This window comes from Pseudophryne corroboree, unplaced genomic scaffold, assembly GCF_028390025.1.
Source record: "Pseudophryne corroboree isolate aPseCor3 unplaced genomic scaffold, aPseCor3.hap2 scaffold_401, whole genome shotgun sequence".
NCBI classification, from domain to species: Eukaryota; Metazoa; Chordata; class Amphibia; order Anura; family Myobatrachidae; genus Pseudophryne; species Pseudophryne corroboree.
The window spans coordinates 516,101-533,169 of record NW_026970041.1 but is presented as its reverse complement, the minus strand read 5'-3'; positions in this window follow the sequence as shown (position 1 = coordinate 533,169).

The window sequence follows — 17,069 nt, the reverse complement described above, 5'->3', positions numbered from 1 at the left end:
CAATGCGCAGCTCTTTGCAAAAGAGAGATATTGGCAAGGAAAAGCTGTCTTGTACCATTGCATTTTTCTCCCAAACGAAGGACACTAGAAAGAAAATTTTAAAGCCTCCTGTTAGGCCATCATCTACACGACATAGCCCTGAATTTTCCAATGCGCAGCTCTTTGCAAAAGAGAGATATTGGCAAGGAAAAGCTGTCTTGTACCTTTGCATTTTTCTCCCAAACGAAGGTCACTAGAAAGAAAATTTTAAAGCCTCCTGTTAGGCCATCATCTACACGACATAGCCCTGAATTTTCCAATGCGCAGCTCTTTGCAAAAGAGAGATATTGGCAAGGAAAAGCTGTCTTGTACCTTTGCATTTTTCTCCCAAACGAAGGTCACTAGAAAGAAAATTTTAAAGCCTCCTGTTAGGCCATCATCTACACGACATAGCCCTGAATTTTCCAATGCGTAGCTCTTTGCAAAAGAGAGATATTGGCAAGGAAAAGCTGTCTTGTACCTTTGCATTTTTCTCCCAAACGAAGGACACTAGAAAGAAAATTTTAAAGCCTCCTGTTAGGCCATCATCTACACGACATAGCCCTGAATTTTCCAATGCGCAGCTCTTTGCAAAAGAGAGATATTGGCAAGGAAAAGCTGTCTTGTACCTTTGCATTTTTCTCCCAAACGAAGGACACTAGAATTAAAATTTTAAAGCCTCCTGTTAGTGCTTTATCTACAAGGCATAGCCCTGAATTTTCCAATGCGTAGCTCTTTGCAATAGAGAGATATTGGCAAGGAAAAGCTGTCTTGTACCTTTGCATTTTTCTCCCAAACGAAGGACACTAGAATTAAAATTTTAAAGCCTCCTGTTAGGCCATCATCTACACGATATAGCCCTGAATTTTCCAATGCGCAGCTCTTTGCAAAAGAGAGATATTGGCAAGGAAAAGCTGTCTTGTACCTTTGCATTTTTCTCCCAAACGAAGGACACTAGAATTAAAATTTTAAAGCCTCCTGTTAGGCCATCATCTACACGACATAGCCCTGAATTTTCCAATGCGCAGCTCTTTGCAAAAGAGAGATATTGGCAAGGAAAAGCTGTCTTGTACCTTTGCATTTTTCTCCCAAACGAAGGACACTAGAATTAAAATTATAAAGCCTCCTGTTAGGCCATCATCTACACGACATAGCCCTGAATTTTCCAATGCGCAGCTCTTTGCAAAAGAGAGATATTGGCAAGGAAAAGCTGTCTTGTACCTTTGCATTTTTCTCCCAAACGAAGGACACTAGAATTAAAATTTTAAAGCCTCCTGTTAGGCCATCATCTACACGACATAGCCCTGAATTTTCCAATGCGCAGCTCTTTGCAAAAGAGAGATATTGGCAAGGAAAAGCTGTCTTGTACCTTTGCATTTTTCTCCCAAACGAAGGACACTAGAAATAAAATTTTAAAGCCTCCTGTTAGGCCATCATCTACACGACATAGCCCTGAATTTTCCAATGCGCAGCTCTTTGCAAAAGAGAGATATTGGCAAGGAAAAGCTGTCTTGTACCTTTGCATTTTTCTCCCAAACGAAGGACACTAGAAAGATAATTTTAAAGCCTCCTGTTAGGCCATCATCTACACGACATAGCCCTGAATTTTCCAATGCGCAGCTCTTTGCAAAAGAGAGATATTGGCAAGGAAAAGCTGTCTTGTACCTTTGCATTTTTCTCCCAAACGAAGGACACTAGAAAGAAAATTTTAAAGCCTCCTGTTAGGCCATCATCTACACGACATAGCCCTGAATTTTCCAATGCGCAGCTCTTTGCAAAAGAGAGATATTGGCAAGGAAAAGCTGTCTTGTACCTTTGCATTTTTCTCCCAAACGAAGGTCACTAGAAAGAAAATTTTAAAGCCTCCTGTTAGAACATCATCTACACGACATAGCCCTGAATTTTCCAATGCGCAGCTCTTTGCAAAAGAGAGATATTGGCAAGGAAAAGCTGTCTTGTACCTTTGCATTTTTCTCCCAAACGAAGGACACTAGAATTAAAATTTTAAAGCCTCCTGTTAGGCCATCATCTACACGACATAGCCCTGAATTTTCCAATGCGCAGCTCTTTGCAAAAGAGAGATATTGGCAAGGAAAAGCTGTCTTGTACCTTTGCATTTTTCTCCCAAACGAAGGACACTAGAAAGATAATTTTAAAGCCTCCTGTTAGGCCATCATCTACACGACATAGCCCTGAATTTTCCAATGCGCAGCTCTTTGCAAAAGAGAGATATTGGCAAGGAAAAGCTGTCTTGTACCTTTGCATTTTTCTCCCAAACGAAGGACACTAGAAAGAAAATTTTAAAGCCTCCTGTTAGGCCATCATCTACACGACATAGCCCTGAATTTTCCAATGCGCAGCTCTTTGCAAAAGAGAGATATTGGCAAGGAAAAGCTGTCTTGTACCTTTGCATTTTTCTCCCAAACGAAGGTCACTAGAAAGAAAATTTTAAAGCCTCCTGTTAGGCCATCATCTACACGACATAGCCCTGAATTTTCCAATGCGCAGCTCTTTGCAAAAGAGAGATATTGGCAAGGAAAAGCTGTCTTGTACCTTTGCATTTTTCTCCCAAACGAAGGACACTAGAATTAAAATTTTAAAGCCTCCTGTTAGGCCATCATCTACACGACATAGCCCTGAATTTTCCAATGCGCAGCTCTTTGCAAAAGAGAGATATTGGCAAGGAAAAGCTGTCTTGTACCTTTGCATTTTTCTCCCAAACGAAGGACACTAGAAATAAAATTTTAAAGCCTCCTGTTAGGCCATCATCTACACGACATAGCCCTGAATTTTCCAATGCACAGCTCTTTGCAAAAGAGAGATATTGGCAAGGAAAAGCTGTCTTGTACCATTGCATTTTTCTCCCAAACGAAGGTCACTAGAAAGAAAATTTTAAAGCCTCCTGTTAGGCCATCATCTACACGACATAGCCCTGAATTTTCCAATGCGCAGCTCTTTGCAAAAGAGAGATATTGGCAAGGAAAAGCTGTCTTGTACCTTTGCATTTTTCTCCCAAACGAAGGTCACTAGAAAGAAAATTTTAAAGCCTCCTGTTAGGCCATCATCTACACGACATAGCCCTGAATTTTCCAATGCGCAGCTCTTTGCAAAAGAGAGATATTGGCAAGGAAAAGCTGTCTTGTACCTTTGCATTTTTCTCCCAAACGAAGGACACTAGAATTAAAATTTTAAAGCCTCCTGTTAGACCATCATCTACACGGCATAGCCATGAATTTTCCAATGCGCAGCTCTTTGCAAAAGAGAGATATTGGCAAGGAAAAGCTGTCTTGTACCTTTGCATTTTTCTCCCAAACGAAGGTCACTAGAAAGAAAATTTTAAAGCCTCCTGTTAGGCCATCATCTACACGACATAGCCCTGAATTTTCCAATGCGCAGCTCTTTGCAAAAGAGAGATATTGGCAAGGAAAAGCTGTCTTGTACCTTTGCATTTTTCTCCCAAACGAAGGTCACTAGAAAGAAAATTTTAAAGCCTCCTGTTAGGCCATCATCTACACGGCATAGCCATGAATTTTCCAATGCGCAGCTCTTTGCAAAAGAGAGATATTGGCAAGGAAAAGCTGTCTTGTACCTTTGCATTTTTCTCCCAAACGAAGGTCACTAGAAAGAAAATTTTAAAGCCACCTGTTAGGCCATCATCTACACGACATAGCCCTGAATTTTCCAATGCGTAGCTCTTTGCAAAAGAGAGATATTGGCAAGGAAAAGCTGTCTTGTACCTTTGCATTTTTCTCCCAAACGAAGGTCACTAGAAAGAAAATTTTAAAGCCTCCTGTTAGGCCATCATCTACACGACATAGCCCTGAATTTTCCAATGCGCAGCTCTTTGCAAAAGAGAGATATTGGCAAGGAAAAGCTGTCTTGTACCTTTGCATTTTTCTCCCAAACGAAGGACACTAGAATTAAAATTTTAAAGCCTCCTGTTAGACCATCATCTACACGGCATAGCCATGAATTTTCCAATGCGCAGCTCTTTGCAAAAGAGAGATATTGGCAAGGAAAAGCTGTCTTGTACCTTTGCATTTTTCTCCCAAACGAAGGTCACTAGAAAGAAAATTTTAAAGCCTCCTGTTAGGCCATCATCTACACGACATAGCCCTGAATTTTCCAATGCGCAGCTCTTTGCAAAAGAGAGATATTGGCAAGGAAAAGCTGTCTTGTACCTTTGCATTTTTCTCCCAAACGAAGGTCACTAGAAAGAAAATTTTAAAGCCTCCTGTTAGGCCATCATCTACACGGCATAGCCATGAATTTTCCAATGCGCAGCTCTTTGCAAAAGAGAGATATTGGCAAGGAAAAGCTGTCTTGTACCTTTGCATTTTTCTCCCAAACGAAGGACACTAGAATTAAAATTTTAAAGCCTTCTGTTAGGCCATCATCTACACGACATAGCCCTGAATTTTCCAATGCGCAGCTCTTTGCAAAAGAGAGATATTGGCAAGAAAAGCTGTCTTGTACCTTTGCATTTTTCTCCCAAACGAAGGTCACTAGAAAGAAAATTTTAAAGCCTCCTGTTAGGCCATCATCTACACGACATAGCCCTGAATTTTCCAATGCGCAGCTCTTTGCAAAAGAGAGATATTGGCAAGGAAAAGCTGTCTTGTACCTTTGCATTTTTCTCCCAAACGAAGGACACTAGAATTAAAATTTTAAAGCCTCCTGTTAGAACATCATCTACACGACATAGCCCTGAATTTTCCAATGCGCAGCTCTTTGCAAAAGAGAGATATTGGCAAGGAAAAGCTGTCTTGTACCTTTGCATTTTTCTCCCAAACGAAGGACACTAGAATTAAAATTTTAAAGCCTCCTGTTAGGCCATCATCTACACGACATAGCCCTGAATTTTCCAATGCGCAGCTCTTTGCAAAAGAGAGATATTGGCAAGGAAAAGCTGTCTTGTACCTTTGCATTTTTCTCCCAAACGAAGGACACTAGAAAGATAATTTTAAAGCCTCCTGTTAGGCCATCATCTACACGACATAGCCCTGAATTTTCCAATGCGCAGCTCTTTGCAAAAGAGAGATATTGGCAAGGAAAAGCTGTCTTGTACCTTTGCATTTTTCTCCCAAACGAAGGACACTAGAAAGAAAATTTTAAAGCCTCCTGTTAGGCCATCATCTACACGACATAGCCCTGAATTTTCCAATGCGCAGCTCTTTGCAAAAGAGAGATATTGGCAAGGAAAAGCTGTCTTGTACCTTTGCATTTTTCTCCCAAACGAAGGTCACTAGAAAGAAAATTTTAAAGCCTCCTGTTAGGCCATCATCTACACGACATAGCCCTGAATTTTCCAATGCGCAGCTCTTTGCAAAAGAGAGATATTGGCAAGGAAAAGCTGTCTTGTACCTTTGCATTTTTCTCCCAAACGAAGGACACTAGAATTAAAATTTTAAAGCCTCCTGTTAGGCCATCATCTACACGACATAGCCCTGAATTTTCCAATGCGCAGCTCTTTGCAAAAGAGAGATATTGGCAAGGAAAAGCTGTCTTGTACCTTTGCATTTTTCTCCCAAACGAAGGACACTAGAAAGAACATTTTAAAGCCTCCTGTTAGGCCATCATCTACACGACATAGCCCTGAATTTTCCAATGCGCAGCTCTTTGCAAAAGAGAGATATTGGCAAGGAAAAGCTGTCTTGTACCTTTGCATTTTTCTCCCAAACGAAGGACACTAGAAATAAAATTTTAAAGCCTCCTGTTAGGCCATCATCTACACGACATAGCCCTGAATTTTCCAATGCACAGCTCTTTGCAAAAGAGAGATATTGGCAAGGAAAAGCTGTCTTGTACCATTGCATTTTTCTCCCAAACGAAGGACACTAGAAAGAAAATTTTAAAGCCTCCTGTTAGGCCATCATCTACACGACATAGCCCTGAATTTTCCAATGCGCAGCTCTTTGCAAAAGAGAGATATTGGCAAGGAAAAGCTGTCTTGTACCTTTGCATTTTTCTCCCAAACGAAGGTCACTAGAAAGAAAATTTTAAAGCCTCCTGTTAGGCCATCATCTACACGACATAGCCCTGAATTTTCCAATGCGCAGCTCTTTGCAAAAGAGAGATATTGGCAAGGAAAAGCTGTCTTGTACCTTTGCATTTTTCTCCCAAACGAAGGACACTAGAATTAAAATTTTAAAGCCTCCTGTTAGACCATCATCTACACGGCATAGCCATGAATTTTCCAATGCGCAGCTCTTTGCAAAAGAGAGATATTGGCAAGGAAAAGCTGTCTTGTACCTTTGCATTTTTCTCCCAAACGAAGGTCACTAGAAAGAAAATTTTAAAGCCTCCTGTTAGGCCATCATCTACACGACATAGCCCTGAATTTTCCAATGCGCAGCTCTTTGCAAAAGAGAGATATTGGCAAGGAAAAGCTGTCTTGTACCTTTGCATTTTTCTCCCAAACGAAGGTCACTAGAAAGAAAATTTTAAAGCCTCCTGTTAGGCCATCATCTACACGGCATAGCCATGAATTTTCCAATGCGCAGCTCTTTGCAAAAGAGAGATATTGGCAAGGAAAAGCTGTCTTGTACCTTTGCATTTTTCTCCCAAACGAAGGACACTAGAATTAAAATTTTAAAGCCTCCTGTTAGGCCATCATCTACACGACATAGCCCTGAATTTTCCAATGCGCAGCTCTTTGCAAAAGAGAGATATTGGCAAGGAAAAGCTGTCTTGTACCTTTGCATTTTTCTCCCAAACGAAGGTCACTAGAAAGAAAATTTTAAAGCCTCCTGTTAGGCCATCATCTACACGGCATAGCCATGAATTTTCCAATGCGCAGCTCTTTGCAAAAGAGAGATATTGGCAAGGAAAAGCTGTCTTGTACCTTTGCATTTTTCTCCCAAACGAAGGACACTAGAATTAAAATTTTAAAGCCTTCTGTTAGGCCATCATCTACACGACATAGCCCTGAATTTTCCAATGCGCAGCTCTTTGCAAAAGAGAGATATTGGCAAGGAAAAGCTGTCTTGTACCTTTGCATTTTTCTCCCAAACGAAGGACACTAGAAAGAAAATTTTAAAGCCTCCTGTTAGGCCATCATCTACACGACATAGCCCTGAATTTTCCAATGCGCAGCTCTTTGCAAAAGAGAGATATTGGCAAGGAAAAGCTGTCTTGTACCTTTGCATTTTTCTCCCAAACGAAGGTCACTAGAAAGAAAATTTTAAAGCCTCCTGTTAGGCCATCATCTACACGACATAGCCCTGAATTTTCCAATGCGCAGCTCTTTGCAAAAGAGAGATATTGGCAAGGAAAAGCTGTCTTGTACCTTTGCATTTTTCTCCCAAACGAAGGACACTAGAATTAAAATTTTAAAGCCTCCTGTTAGGCCATCATCTACACGACATAGCCCTGAATTTTCCAATGCGCAGCTCTTTGCAAAAGAGAGATATTGGCAAGGAAAAGCTGTCTTGTACCTTTGCATTTTTCTCCCAAACGAAGGACACTAGAAAGAACATTTTAAAGCCTCCTGTTAGGCCATCATCTACACGACATAGCCCTGAATTTTCCAATGCGCAGCTCTTTGCAAAAGAGAGATATTGGCAAGGAAAAGCTGTCTTGTACCTTTGCATTTTTCTCCCAAACGAAGGACACTAGAAATAAAATTTTAAAGCCTCCTGTTAGGCCATCATCTACACGACATAGCCCTGAATTTTCCAATGCACAGCTCTTTGCAAAAGAGAGATATTGGCAAGGAAAAGCTGTCTTGTACCATTGCATTTTTCTCCCAAACGAAGGACACTAGAAAGAAAATTTTAAAGCCTCCTGTTAGGCCATCATCTACACGACATAGCCCTGAATTTTCCAATGCGCAGCTCTTTGCAAAAGAGAGATATTGGCAAGGAAAAGCTGTCTTGTACCTTTGCATTTTTCTCCCAAACGAAGGTCACTAGAAAGAAAATTTTAAAGCCTCCTGTTAGGCCATCATCTACACGACATAGCCCTGAATTTTCCAATGCGCAGCTCTTTGCAAAAGAGAGATATTGGCAAGGAAAAGCTGTCTTGTACCTTTGCATTTTTCTCCCAAACGAAGGACACTAGAATTAAAATTTTAAAGCCTCCTGTTAGACCATCATCTACACGGCATAGCCATGAATTTTCCAATGCGCAGCTCTTTGCAAAAGAGAGATATTGGCAAGGAAAAGCTGTCTTGTACCTTTGCATTTTTCTCCCAAACGAAGGTCACTAGAAAGAAAATTTTAAAGCCTCCTGTTAGGCCATCATCTACACGACATAGCCCTGAATTTTCCAATGCGCAGCTCTTTGCAAAAGAGAGATATTGGCAAGGAAAAGCTGTCTTGTACCTTTGCATTTTTCTCCCAAACGAAGGTCACTAGAAAGAAAATTTTAAAGCCTCCTGTTAGGCCATCATCTACACGGCATAGCCATGAATTTTCCAATGCGCAGCTCTTTGCAAAAGAGAGATATTGGCAAGGAAAAGCTGTCTTGTACCTTTGCATTTTTCTCCCAAACGAAGGACACTAGAATTAAAATTTTAAAGCCTCCTGTTAGGCCATCATCTACACGACATAGCCCTGAATTTTCCAATGCGCAGCTCTTTGCAAAAGAGAGATATTGGCAAGGAAAAGCTGTCTTGTACCTTTGCATTTTTCTCCCAAACGAAGGTCACTAGAAAGAAAATTTTAAAGCCTCCTGTTAGGCCATCATCTACACGGCATAGCCATGAATTTTCCAATGCGCAGCTCTTTGCAAAAGAGAGATATTGGCAAGGAAAAGCTGTCTTGTACCTTTGCATTTTTCTCCCAAACGAAGGACACTAGAATTAAAATTTTAAAGCCTTCTGTTAGGCCATCATCTACACGACATAGCCCTGAATTTTCCAATGCGCAGCTCTTTGCAAAAGAGAGATATTGGCAAGGAAAAGCTGTCTTGTACCTTTGCATTTTTCTCCCAAACGAAGGACACTAGAAAGAACATTTTAAAGCCTCCTGTTAGGCCATCATCTACACGACATAGCCCTGAATTTTCCAATGCGCAGCTCTTTGCAAAAGAGAGCTATTGGCAAGGAAAAGCTGTCTTGTACCTTTGCATTTTTCTCCCAAACGAAGGACACTAGAAAGAAAATTTTAAAGCCTCCTGTTAGGCCATCATCTACACGACATAGCCCTGAATTTTCCAATGCGCAGCTCTTTGCAAAAGAGAGATATTGGCAAGGAAAAGCTGTCTTGTACCTTTGCATTTTTCTCCCAAACGAAGGTCACTAGAAAGAAAATTTTAAAGCCTCCTGTTAGGCCATCATCTACACGACATAGCCCTGAATTTTCCAATGCGTAGCTCTTTGCAAAAGAGAGATATTGGCAAGGAAAAGCTGTCTTGTACCTTTGCATTTTTCTCCCAAACGAAGGACACTAGAAAGAAAATTTTAAAGCCTCCTGTTAGGCCATCATCTACACGACATAGCCCTGAATTTTCCAATGCGCAGCTCTTTGCAAAAGAGAGATATTGGCAAGGAAAAGCTGTCTTGTACCTTTGCATTTTTCTCCCAAACGAAGGACACTAGAATTAAAATTTTAAAGCCTCCTGTTAGGCCATCATCTACACGACATAGCCCTGAATTTTCCAATGCGCAGCTCTTTGCAAAAGAGAGATATTGGCAAGGAAAAGCTGTCTTGTACCTTTGCATTTTTCTCCCAAACGAAGGTCACTAGAAAGAAAATTTTAAAGCCTCCTGTTAGGCCATCATCTACACGACATAGCCCTGAATTTTCCAATGCGTAGCTCTTTGCAAAAGAGAGATATTGGCAAGGAAAAGCTGTCTTGTACCTTTGCATTTTTCTCCCAAACGAAGGACACTAGAAAGAAAATTTTAAAGCCTCCTGTTAGGCCATCATCTACACGACATAGCCCTGAATTTTCCAATGCGCAGCTCTTTGCAAAAGAGAGATATTGGCAAGGAAAAGCTGTCTTGTACCTTTGCATTTTTCTCCCAAACGAAGGACACTAGAATTAAAATTTTAAAGCCTCCTGTTAGGCCATCATCTACACGACATAGCCCTGAATTTTCCAATGCGCAGCTCTTTGCAAAAGAGAGATATTGGCAAGGAAAAGCTGTCTTGTACCTTTGCATTTTTCTCCCAAACGAAGGACACTAGAATTAAAATTTTAAAGCCTCCTGTTAGGCCATCATCTACACGACATAGCCCTGAATTTTCCAATGCGCAGCTCTTTGCAAAAGAGAGATATTGGCAAGGAAAAGCTGTCTTGTACCTTTGCATTTTTCTCCCAAACGAAGGTCACTAGAAAGAAAATTTTAAAGCCTCCTGTTAGGCCATCATCTACACGACATAGCCCTGAATTTTCCAATGCGTAGCTCTTTGCAAAAGAGAGATATTGGCAAGGAAAAGCTGTCTTGTACCTTTGCATTTTTCTCCCAAACGAAGGACACTAGAAAGAAAATTTTAAAGCCTCCTGTTAGGCCATCATCTACACGACATAGCCCTGAATCTTCCAATGCGCAGCTCTTTGCAAAAGAGAGATATTGGCAAGGAAAAGCTGTCTTGTACCATTGCATTTTTCTCCCAAACGAAGGACACTAGAAAGACAATTTTAAAGCCTCCTGTTAGACCATCATCTACACGGCATAGCCATGAATTTTCCAATGCGCAGCTCTTTGCAAAAGAGAGATATTGGCAAGGAAAAGCTGTCTTGTACCTTTGCATTTTTCTCCCAAACGAAGGACACTAGAATTAAAATTTTAAAGCCTCCTGTTAGGCCATCATCTACACGACATAGCCCTGAATTTTCCAATGCGCAGCTCTTTGCAAAAGAGAGATATTGGCAAGGAAAAGCTGTCTTGTACCTTTGCATTTTTCTCCCAAACGAAGGACACTAGAAAGAACATTTTAAAGCCTCCTGTTAGGCCATCATCTACACGACATAGCCCTAAATTTTCCAATGCGCAGCTCTTTGCAAAAGAGAGATATTGGCAAGGAAAAGCTGTCTTGTACCTTTGCATTTTTCTCCCAAACGAAGGACACTAGAAAGAAAATTTTAAAGCCTCCTGTTAGGCCATCATCTACACGACATAGCCCTGAATTTTCCAATGCGCAGCTCTTTGCAAAAGAGAGATATTGGCAAGGAAAAGCTGTCTTGTACCTTTGCATTTTTCTCCCAAACGAAGGACACTAGAATTAAAATTTTAAAGCCTCCTGTTAGACCATCATCTACACGGCATAGCCATGAATTTTCCAATGCGCAGCTCTTTGCAAAAGAGAGATATTGGCAAGGAAAAGCTGTCTTGTACCTTTGCATTTTTCTCCCAAACGAAGGACACTAGAATTAAAATTTTAAAGCCTCCTGTTAGGCCATCATCTACACGACATAGCCCTGAATTTTCCAATGCGCAGCTCTTTGCAAAAGAGAGATATTGGCAAGGAAAAGCTGTCTTGTACCTTTGCATTTTTCTCCCAAACGAAGGACACTAGAATTAAAATTTTAAAGCCTCCTGTTAGGCCATCATCTACACGACATAGCCCTGAATTTTCCAATGCGCAGCTCTTTGCAAAAGAGAGATATTGGCAAGGAAAAGCTGTCTTGTACCTTTGCATTTTTCTCCCAAACGAAGGACACTAGAAAGATAATTTTAAAGCCTCCTGTTAGGCCATCATCTACACGACATAGCCCTGAATTTTCCAATGCGCAGCTCTTTGCAAAAGAGAGATATTGGCAAGGAAAAGCTGTCTTGTACCTTTGCATTTTTCTCCCAAACGAAGGACACTAGAAAGAAAATGTTAAAGCCTCCTGTTAGGCCATCATCTACACGACATAGCCCTGAATTTTCCAATGCGCAGCTCTTTGCAAAAGAGAGATATTGGCAAGGAAAAGCTGTCTTGTACCTTTGCATTTTTCTCCCAAACGAAGGTCACTAGAAAGAAAATTTTAAAGCCTCCTGTTAGGCCATCATCTACACGACATAGCCCTGAATTTTCCAATGCGTAGCTCTTTGCAAAAGAGAGATATTGGCAAGGAAAAGCTGTCTTGTACCTTTGCATTTTTCTCCCAAACGAAGGACACTAGAAAGAAAATTTTAAAGCTTCCTGTTAGGCCATCATCTACACGACATAGCCCTGAATTTTCCAATGCGCAGCTCTTTGCAAAAGAGAGATATTGGCAAGGAAAAGCTGTCTTGTACCTTTGCATTTTTCTCCCAAACGAAGGACACTAGAATTAAAATTTTAAAGCCTCCTGTTAGTGCTTCATCTACACGGCATAGCCCTGAATTTTCCAATGCGTAGCTCTTTGCAATAGAGAGATATTGGCAAAGAAAAGCTGTCTTGTACCTTTGCATTTTTCTCCCAAACGAAGGACACTAGAATTAAAATTTTAAAGCCTCCTGTTAGGCCATCATCTACACGACATAGCCCTGAATTTTCCAATGCGCAGCTCTTTGCAAAAGAGAGATATTGGCAAGGAAAAGCTGGCTTGTACCTTTGCATTTTTCTCCCAAACGAAGGACACTAGAATTAAAATTTTAAAGCCTCCTGTTAGACCATCATCTACAAGGCATAGCCATGAATTTTCCAATGCGCAGCTCTTTGCAAAAGAGAGATATTGGCAAGGAAAAGCTGTCTTGTACCTTTGCATTTTTCTCCCAAACGAAGGATACTAGAATTAAAATTTTAAAGCCTCCTGTTAGGCCATCATCTACACGACATAGCCCTGAATTTTCCAATGCGCAGCTCTTTGCAAAAGAGAGATATTGGCAAGGAAAAGCTGTCTTGTACCTTTGCATTTTTCTCCCAAACGAAGGACACTAGAAAGATAATTTTAAAGCCTCCTGTTAGGCCATCATCTACACGACATAGCCCTGAATTTTCCAATGCGCAGCTCTTTGCAAAAGAGAGATATTGGCAAGGAAAAGCTGTCTTGTACCTTTGCATTTTTCTCCCAAACGAAGGACACTAGAGCTGCGCATTGGAAAATTCAGGGCTATGTCGTGTAGATGATGGCCTAACAGGAGGCTTTAAAATTTTCTTTCTAGTGACCTTCGTTTGGGAGAAAAAATGCAAAGGTACAAGACAGCTTTTCCTTGCCAATATCTCTCTTTTGCAAAGAGCTGCGCATTGGAAAATTCATGGCTATGCCGTGTAGATGATGGTCTAACAGGAGGCTTTAAAATTTTAATTCTAGTGTCCTTCGTTTGGGAGAAAAATGCAAAGGTACAAGACAGCTTTTCCTTGCCAATATCTCTCTTTTGCAAAGAGCTGCGCATTGGAAAATTCATGGCTATGCCGTGTAGATGATGGTCTAACAGGAGGCTTTAAAATTTTAATTCTAGTGTCCTTCGTTTGGGAGAAAAATGCAAAGGTACAAGACAGCTTTTCCTTGCCAATATCTCTCTTTTGCAAAGAGCTGCGCATTGGAAAATTCAGGGCTATGTCGTGTAGATGATGGCCTAACAGGAGGCTTTAAAATTTTCTTTCTAGTGTCCTTCGTTTGGGAGAAAAATGCAAAGGTACAAGACAGCTTTTCCTTGCCAATATCTCTCTTTTGCAAAGAGCTGCGCATTGGAAAATTCAGGGCTATGTCGTGTAGATGATGGCCTAACAGGAGGCTTTAAAATTTTCTTTCTAGTGTCCTTCGTTTGGGAGAAAAATGCAATGGTACAAGACAGATTTTCCTTGCCAATATCTCTCTTTTGCAAAGAGCTGCGCATTGGAAAATTCAGGGCTATGTCGTGTAGATGATGGCCTAACAGGAGGCTTTAAAATTTTCTTTCTAGTGTCCTTCGTTTGGGAGAAAAATGCAAAGGTACAAGACAGCTTTTCCTTGCCAATATCTCTCTTTTGCAAAGAGCTGCGCATTGGAAAATTCAGGGCTATGTCGTGTAGATGATGGCCTAACAGGAGGCTTTAAAATTTTAATTCTAGTGTCCTTCGTTTGGGAGAAAAATGCAAAGGTACAAGACAGCTTTTCCTTGCCAATATCTCTCTTTTGCAAAGAGCTGCGCATTGGAAAATTCATGGCTATGCCGTGTAGATGATGGTCTAACAGGAGGCTTTAAAATTTTAATTCTAGTGTCCTTCGTTTGGGAGAAAAATGCAAAGGTACAAGACAGCTTTTCCTTGCCAATATCTCTCTTTTGCAAAGAGCTGCGCATTGGAAAATTCATGGCTATGCCGTGTAGATGATGGTCTAACAGGAGGCTTTAAAATTTTCTTTCTAGTGTCCTTCGTTTGGGAGAAAAATGCAATGGTACAAGACAGCTTTTCCTTGCCAATATCTCTCTTTTGCAAAGAGCTGCGCATTGGAAAATTCAGGGCTATGTCGTGTAGATGATGGCCTAAAACAGGAGGCTTTAAAATTTTCTTTCTAGTGTCCTTCGTTTGGGAGAAAAATGCAAAGGTACAAGACAGCTTTTCCTTGCCAATATCTCTCTTTTGCAAAGAGCTACGCATTGGAAAATTCAGGGCTATGTCGTGTAGATGATGGCCTAACAGGAGGCTTTAAAATTTTCTTTCTAGTGACCTTCGTTTGGGAGAAAAATGCAAAGGTACAAGACAGCTTTTCCTTGCCAATATCTCTCTTTTGCAAAGAGCTGCGCATTGGAAAATTCAGGGCTATGTCGTGTAGATGATGGCCTAACAGGAGGCTTTAAAATTTTCTTTCTAGTGACCTTCGTTTGGGAGAAAAATGCAAAGGTACAAGACAGCTTTTCCTTGCCAATATCTCTCTTTTGCAAAGAGCTACGCATTGGAAAATTCAAGGCTATGTCGTGTAGATGATGGCCTAACAGAAGGCTTTAAAATGTTCTTTCTAGTGACCTTCGTTTGGGAGAAAAATGCAAAGGTACAAGACAGCTTTTCCTTGCCAATATCTCTCTTTTGCAAAGAGCTGCGCATTGGAAAATTCAGGGCTATGTCGTGTAGATGATGGCCTAACAGGAGGCTTTAAAATTTTCTTTCTAGTGACCTTCGTTTGGGAGAAAAATGCAAAGGTACAAGACAGCTTTTCCTTGCCAATATCTCTCTTTTGCAAAGAGCTGCGCTTTGGAAAATTCAGGGCTATGTCGTGTAGATGATGGCCTAACAGGAGGCTTTAAAATTTTCTTTCTAGTGTCCTTCGTTTGGGAGAAAAATGCAATGGTACAAGACAGCTTTTCCTTGCCAATATCTCTCTTTTGCAAAGAGCTGCGCATTGGAAAATTCAGGGCTATGTCGTGTAGATGATGGCCTAACAGGAGGCTTTAAAATTTTCTTTCTAGTGTCCTTCGTTTGGGAGAAAAATGCAAAGGTACAAGACAGCTTTTCCTTGCCAATATCTCTCTTTTGCAAAGAGCTGCGCATTGGAAAATTCAGGGCTATGTCGTGTAGATGATGGCCTAACAGGAGGCTTTAAAATTTTAATTCTAGTGTCCTTCGTTTGGGAGAAAAATGCAAAGGTACAAGACAGCTTTTCCTTGCCAATATCTCTCTTTTGCAAAGAGCTGCGCATTGGAAAATTCATGGCTATGCCGTGTAGATGATGGTCTAACAGGAGGCTTTAAAATTTTAATTCTAGTGTCCTTCGTTTGGGAGAAAAATGCAAAGGTACAAGACAGCTTTTCCTTGCCAATATCTCTCTTTTGCAAAGAGCTGCGCATTGGAAAATTCATGGCTATGCCGTGTAGATGATGGTCTAACAGGAGGCTTTAAAATTTTCTTTCTAGTGTCCTTCGTTTGGGAGAAAAATGCAATGGTACAAGACAGCTTTTCCTTGCCAATATCTCTCTTTTGCAAAGAGCTGCGCATTGGAAAATTCAGGGCTATGTCGTGTAGATGATGGCCTAAAACAGGAGGCTTTAAAATTTTCTTTCTAGTGTCCTTCGTTTGGGAGAAAAATGCAAAGGTACAAGACAGCTTTTCCTTGCCAATATCTCTCTTTTGCAAAGAGCTACGCATTGGAAAATTCAGGGCTATGTCGTGTAGATGATGGCCTAACAGGAGGCTTTAAAATTTTCTTTCTAGTGACCTTCGTTTGGGAGAAAAATGCAAAGGTACAAGACAGCTTTTCCTTGCCAATATCTCTCTTTTGCAAAGAGCTGCGCATTGGAAAATTCAGGGCTATGTCGTGTAGATGATGGCCTAACAGGAGGCTTTAAAATTTTAATTCTAGTGTCCTTCGTTTGGGAGAAAAATGCAAAGGTACAAGACAGCTTTTCCTTGCCAATATCTCTCTTTTGCAAAGAGCTGCGCATTGGAAAATTCATGGCTATGCCGTGTAGATGATGGTCTAACAGGAGGCTTTAAAATTTTAATTCTAGTGTCCTTCGTTTGGGAGAAAAATGCAAAGGTACAAGACAGCTTTTCCTTGCCAATATCTCTCTTTTGCAAAGAGCTGCGCATTGGAAAATTCAGGGCTATGTCGTGTAGATGATGGCCTAACAGGAGGCTTTAAAATTTTCTTTCTAGTGTCCTTCGTTTGGGAGAAAAATGCAAAGGTACAAGACAGCTTTTCCTTGCCAATATCTCTCTTTTGCAAAGAGCTGCGCATTGGAAAATTCAGGGCTATGTCGTGTAGATGATAGCCTAACAGGAGGCTTTAAAATTTTCTTTCTAGTGTCCTTCGTTTGGGAGAAAAATGCAAAGGTACAAGACAGCTTTTCCTTGCCAATATCTCTCTTTTGCAAAGAGCTGCGCATTGGAAAATTCAGGGCTATGTCGTGTAGATGATGGCCTAACAGGAGGCTTTAAAATTTTCTTTCTAGTGTCCTTCGTTTGGGAGAAAAATGCAAAGGTACAAGACAGCTTTTCCTTGCCAATATCTCTCTTTTGCAAAGAGCTACGCTTTGGAAAATTCAGGGCTATGTCGTGTAGATGATGGCCTAACAGGAGGCTTTAAAATTTTCTTTCTAGTGACCTTAGTTTGGGAGAAAAATGCAAAGGTACAAGACAGCTTTTCCTTGCCAATATCTCTCTTTTGCAAAGAGCTGCGCATTGGAAAATTCAGGGCTATGTAGTGTAGATGATGGCCTAACAGGAGGCTTTAAAATTTTAATTCTAGTGTCCTTCGTTTGGGAGAAAAATGCAAAG